Source organism: Varanus komodoensis, unplaced genomic scaffold, assembly GCF_004798865.1.
Source record: "Varanus komodoensis strain SLA01 unplaced genomic scaffold, ASM479886v1 scaffold23, whole genome shotgun sequence".
Taxonomy (NCBI): domain Eukaryota; kingdom Metazoa; phylum Chordata; class Lepidosauria; order Squamata; family Varanidae; genus Varanus; species Varanus komodoensis.
This window is the reverse complement of record NW_025335627.1, coordinates 3805702-3812658: the sequence shown is the minus strand read 5'-3', so window position 1 is coordinate 3812658 and position 6957 is coordinate 3805702.

The window sequence follows — 6957 nt, the reverse complement described above, 5'->3', positions numbered from 1 at the left end:
GTTTCTCAACTATTCTGTGCGGATTTATGTGAAATATTCCTCAAATATAAAATGACTTGTTCTGTGCAAAGATGTCCTTGGCTGATCAGTGGCCTTTCATCTGTGCTTTACTATCACGTGAAGGAATGCCTCCACTGCTAGAAGGGATGGGGATGGCAAAGCTACACCTCAGTTGTCCAGATGCAAGTGATAAAGAAGACTGCAGTGGAAGGGGGTGCTTCTTCTAATAACCATCCAGAGACCTCTCAGAAGTGAAAGGGAAAAGGAGATTGCTGTGGGGAAGAATATGTTCATCTATGCTGGTGCCTGCTGCATTTGAGGGTGGGATGGTGCCACTTCTTCCTTCGGTATTTTCCAGGAAAAAAATGTGACCCTGCCTGTACTTCTGGTAGTTCTTGGTCCACATACTGCTGGAGCCTAGCTTGTGGGATTTTGAGCATCACTTTGCTAGCATGTGGAATGAGTGCAATGGTGCGGTAGTTTGAACATTCTTTGGCATTGCCCTTCTTTGGAATTGGAATGCAAACCGACCTTTTCCAATCCTGTGGCCACTGCTGAGTTTTCCAAATTTTCTGGCATATTCAGTGTAACACTTTTACTGCACCATCTTACTGTATGTATTTACAATGGTGTAACTGAGGTAAGGAAAGGGCAAAGCTTCTATCCAATATTTATACCACAGTAATTGGCTCAATAGAAATTTAAAGGTTTGTATGTACCCAACAGATAGCCCCCTGCCCAAATGCAAAGAGGAATGCCCACAATTGTTCGAATGTGAGGGCTCCAAATTCTCAGTCAAGTAGACATGCAAGTGCAAGCACAACCAAATGCCACACAAAAAATTACTATGTTCAGAAACTGACATTTAAGGTGATCTCAGTTTATATGGTATTATTTAAAAGTTCAAAAGAAATTATTTGCCTGTAGTTTGCAGTGTTGTTTGATGATGCAATATTTGCATCCTCATGTTGCAAGAAATAGCCCTTTGTTTAATCCATCCTAAGGTACCACATTGCTTTTCTCAGAACAAAGAAGAAGGAAATAACAGACTGTCTGTTCATTTTGGTATGTACACAGACTTCTACCTGGACTTTCCAAGCCAAGCAAAAGTCCGGTTTGGTACACAAGCTCCCTCTTTCAAAGAAAACTTATTTCAGTCTTTTCAGGAATACAAAGGAATAATCCTGTTCATGTTTAGTGAGAGAAAAAAACCCTGGCTGGGCATTGCAGAACCTTTTCCTCTCTAGACACATGACGGATTTGGGCCACACCTTTTTGGGCAGGGAGGAGAGAATTAATAAACTGCTCTGAAGGAAGAAAACACACTCCCAGTCAGAGGATAGTGTGCAAATGTAAAAATGGTCATTATTCAAATACATGACTTCACCTTTGGGCATCTTGTGAGTCCACACCTTTTGGAAGCAACATTCCACACACCCTCACATGTTTACAAGCAGTGAACAGTGGGAACTGTGTCCGCCAATTCATAAAGGAAGTTGCATGCTTATCCGTACTTACTTGCACCCAGCCAAACAAACCTCTGCTGTGCAGAGCAACCTCAGTCTGGTTGCCACACCTGCAGAAGCTCCCGGGTGTGACCACCAGCATCTCCAGTTAGCAGGACAAAGTGATGGGAGAGTCCGCTCCCTGTTCCCTGGAGGAGCTGCTGCCAGTCCACAGGGTTGGGGACTTGAGTTGATTGACTTGCTCCTAAGTTGACTTGAACTGTGTTAGCAACTCAACTCGGACTTGACTTGACTAGAGATTTCTGCATTTTTGCGAATGAGTCAAACTCTACCATTTTTACAACAAAGGGCTTGCCCTGTGGCAGGACCACCAGGCATGGAAACAGCAGCGGGTGGTGGTAGGAAGGGTGTTTCAAGGGAGTGGGGGTGGTATTGGGGGGAGGGGGTTGTGACACAGGGAAGGCAAGGCTTAAGCTGCTCTTTCTGTCTTGGGGGTGGTGGGGGCAGGGGGGGAGTTGTGATATAAGGAAAAGGCTTCTGCTCTATTGGGCACACTTTGCTCTCCTCGGCAGGAAGCGCAACGGTGCTTCTCCTGTCTGCTGACTCTGCTCTGTTCCCGCACATTTCCAGGGAGGAACAAACAAAACTGAAATAACTTAAATAAATCACTGGTGGTCATATATCCTATACAGTGGGGGGTCTATAGAATAACCTCCTAAGTGGTTGTAAGTGCAGACGGGAACATCGGGTGGGGGTTACAATCCTCCCAGCTCCCAACCCTCCTCCTTCTGTTAAAGGCATCCTTTGAGACTTCAGAAGAAACTTGAGGCCCAGCTTGAAAATGTCTTGCAATGATCTGAGACTTGACTTGGACTTGAAAGCAGGCGTGAGACTTGGAGTAAAGGAACTGAAAACATCACTGCTAATCAGGGTAGATAAAGCTAGACTAGGTGGACAATTAATCCCACCTGATATGAATCAGCTTCCTGTGTCCAGATGGTTAAAATCCGCTCCTTTTCCTCAGTAGAGCTGCTGCTTTTCAGAAGGTTCTGGACCTTCTCTGGAGATAAAGAGGGCCTCTACTGGCGGGAGGAGGCATTTTGGCCTCCCCTGCTTGCCTTGGAGGCCGGAGGGAGTGAAGTACAGGTTGGGCATGTTCCCTTGTTTGTTCCATAGCTGTCAACCCAGGGAGTGGTGTGTATTTATTTCTCTTCCCTTGCTCAGATCAAGTGAATTATGGAGGTCTTTCTGGTCCATATTTCTGGCACAGTGGGAGGAAATTCTTCTGAGCCAAACCTCAGTGCAGCAGAAGTTAGCAGTTCCACCCATCCTGAACACAATTGCCACATCATATGTGAAGCCGACCTCACTTTCAGGTAGATGTGGGGGGTGGGGAAGGGAGATGATCCTTCAAAAATTGTTGGAAATACTTATGTGGAAAACTTTACTTTGGTATATAAAAAAAGACCGACATGTTTTAGCCAACACAATCTTCAAGGGGAAAAAAATTCTTAGAATACCTCAAAAAGGAATCGCTGTTCTTGTATGAAAGCTTATTGAGAAGTTTCTTCATCCCACAATAACAGCTTCCATATTTTTCAGCACGATTTGCTTTTCCTCTTTGACTGTTCTGGTGCCACCCTCTCTTTTCCATATCCTCCTCTTTGTTGCAGGGCTGCTGGAAATGTTTGCAGCCTCACATGAGTACTATCAAATCGTGTCTTGTTTCCCCTGCTTCTTTTTGGAATGTGGCCCAAAGAAGAGTGCAGAACAATGAAGCTTCCACCTGCTCAGATGCCCACTTCCCAGGGGACCCCTGCATTTTTCAAATCCTTCTTCGGGGAAGTGCCTCTGTAGGGAAGCCAAGCTTAGGCTACTGTTATGTGGAAAAACTCGCTCCCTATGGGGGGCTGCAAGTGAATGAAATACACAGAAAATGCCTAACACAGGCTGAAGGGCTAATGCAAGCAATACATGTTTGGTTTAAGAAGTGTCTTGGCACTTGGAGTTTCAGCTACCTTATTCCATCTGATTGTCTCCTTGGCAGTACAAATCCAGCCCAGGGGATTAAGTGCTATCTCTGTTGTTAAAGCTGCAGTGACAGAGTGACACCCAGTGATACAACCAACACAGTGCATAGCTTGAACATATCAGCTGATGGCTGGGAGTGAGGCATGGCCAGTCTGCATGTGACAATCCCTGAACTGTTGGATCACTGGAAAGCACTGGGAAGAGGCAGGATATAAAAAAAAAAGATAATACAGGGTATAATACATGAATAAATTGAATTGTAGCCCCTGGACAGTTGACAGATGAGACTAGACCACTGAAGGATGAGATTCTTAGTGTACTTACATACCAGTGGCACATATGAAGAGTGGGGTGTCCATGCTCCTTCCCTGAAGTCAACAGGCAATTACTAGGAATGAGGGAAAAGGACAAGAGCTGAATGCGGCAGTGATAACAGGCTAGGCTTGGGGTAAAGGAGAGGAAACTGGCTCAGAACTGAAACACATGCAAGGGAGCAGTAGAAACTGCATGGGGGAGAGAGACATTTAAGGAGAGAGGCTTTTTGTATGCTATGGCTTACTGGCAGGAATGGAAAGCAGGGGTGCTGTGTAGATGTTTTGGAAAGGCCAAATAAATGTTGGGTTTCGTGAAAAAACTGGTTTCGATTTTGTGCACCTGGGCGTGATAGAAGGTATGCTCAGATGCCCTAACTACAGCAAGTTGAAGTTCAGAGTCTCCCACTTCAGTGTCCATTGCACATTGCTTCTTTAAGAGAAGGCGATATCTGGAATTAATACAAGAACCGTATCAAATGGCACCCCGGAGTTCTGTGTTTTGGGCAGTAAAAAGGTTAAACCATCCTGTGGGCATAAGAACAACCAAACTGGATCAAGCCGATGGTCCATCCAGTTCAGCAGTCTGCTCACATGGTGGCAAGACAGCTTCCCAAAGGAACAGTCAAGCAGGATGGATGCAAGAGTTCCACCAGCCCAAGCTCTTCAGCACCTGGCGCACACAGGCACGCTACCTCCGACAGCAAAGGTGGCACATAGCCGGCAAAGCTAGTAGCCATGGATAGCTGGTTCTTTCATAATTTTTTGAAACCATTCAGATTGGTGCCCATCACTGCTTCCTGCGGCTGTGAATTCTGTATTTTAACTATACTCTGTGAAGGAGGAGGACTTCCTTTTATCTGTCCTAAATCTTCAACTTCATGGGGTGACCCCAGGTTCTTGTATTAGGGAAGAGGAAGGAAAATGCTTCTTTTTCTCCTTCCCCCATACCATGTGTAATTTTTAACACTTCTATCATGTCTCCACTTACTTGCCTTTTTCTAAGCTAAACAGTCCCTTTATCATTTTAGTTGCCCTTCTCCGCAAACACTGGAAAGTCCTTTCTCGATTGTGGCAATCAGAAATGTGCACAGTATTCTAATTGTGGTCACACTAAAGATTTGTATAAGTAGAGTATGAACTAGGCAGTTTAATTTTTCATTCCTTTCCTAATTATGCCAGACGTGGAGTTTGCTTTCTTCATGGCAATTGGACATTGGGTTGACATTTTCTTTGAGCTTTGCACCAGCACCCCAAGATCCTTCTTTTGATCAGTCACTGCTAGCTCAGCTCCCATCAGTGATTACTTGGGATCTTTTGCTCGCATGAATGGGATTTTTTGCTTACACTGAACTGCATTTGCCATGTTGACCCCATTCTTCCAGCCTGAAGCGATCCCTTTGGAGCCGCTTGCAACCTCTCTTGGTTTTAACTACCCTGAATAGTTTGGTGTCATCAGAAAACCCGGCCAATTCACTGCTTACTCATGATTCCAGATATTTTATGAATAGGCTGTAAAGCATTGGTCTTAGAGGTTTCTTGAAGTACAAAGAGGTTGTATTAGTTTAGATTGATTTACATACAAAAGAATAGTTTGAAGATGTTTAACAGCAAGTACCCTAAACTGACACACCAGAACCTGAGGTATTAGAGGTGGATAGCAAACTTGGCAAGATGTAGCCAGGCCAGAGGCAAAGGCAGAGTCAGGGACAGATAGCCAGCAAGGCATAGCTGGACCCGAGACAGACAAAGCCAGGAGCAGGCTGGAATAAAGACACCACAGGACTAGAAATATAACCCACATCAAGACCACAAATCTTGCTACTCATATTGTTAGGGCTGAGCAGCCTTTCAAAGAACCTCTGGTGGCTCCCAGCTGCTGGTCTTTGGTTTGACCAGCTGGTTCTAATCCTTGCAAGCACCCAAAGGTCTGATGTAATTATTTTCAAGGTGAACCAGGCTATCTCCTTTGATAAGTCACCAGGGAATAGCTGCATCATTCTACAGATCTCGACAGACAGAAATATTGTCATGATTTACTAGATGTGGAGCTGAGGCTGAGAAAGATGAGCTTGCCTAAGACCATGCAGTAAGTTTATAATGGATGAGAGTTTTGGCCCAGGGATTTTTTAATCTGCAGCTCTGTTACCAAACCTCTGTGTTGTGCCAAAGGATTTCCCAAGCCATGGCATAAAACATTTCCCAAATAAACCCGTTGCAACAAGAAACAGCGTGTGCATGAAGGGGAAAATCTAGCCTCCACTGTTCCTACCTACAGCTCCTATTGGAGAGAGATATGCATTTCTTTCTTGCTTTTAAGTTCCTACTTCACTCAAGTTCTGACTTTAGATAATACTACAATTAAGTGTGAGATTTGGGATACTGCAGGCCAAGAAAAGTACCATGGTATCTGCCATCTATACCACAGAGGAGCCAATGCTGCTTGTTTGGGTTTATGATATTACTAGGTAAGAAGGCTTTGCCTGGGGGGAGGGGGGTGCCCGACACTGGATCCACAGCTGGCTGCAGAGCCAGACTCAAAGAGTGCTCATCAATGGCACCTTTTCAAAGCGGGGAGAGGTAGCAAATGTGGTACCACATGGCTCAATCAAAAGTGCTCCTCAACAATTTAATTAATGTTTTGGATGAGGAAGGGCAGGAAATGTTTACCAAATTTGCAGATGACACAAAACCGGATGGCATAGCTAATACCCTGGAAGACAAAAAGAAGATTCAAGGTGCTCTTGACAGGCTGGTGTGTTGGACTGAAAACAAAAGAGTGAAATTCAGTGGGGACAAATGCCAAGTTCTGCACCTAGGAAAAGGAAACTATATGTATGGTTACAAGATGGGGAATGCTTGGCTCAACAATATTGCAAGTGAGACGGATCTTGGGATTGGTATAGATCAGAAGCTGAATATGAGTCAACAATGTGACATGGCTTCAGAAAGGGCAAACGCTATTTTAGGCTGCATGAATAGAAGTATCACTTCCAAGTCCTGTGAAGTACTAGTTCCCCTCTATTCGGGACTGGCTAGGCCTCACCTGGAGTACTGTGTCCTGTTCTGAAAACCACAGTCTAATAGAGATGCAAACAAGCTTGAAAGGGTTCAGAGGAGGGCAGCGAGGATGAACCAAGGCCTAGAAA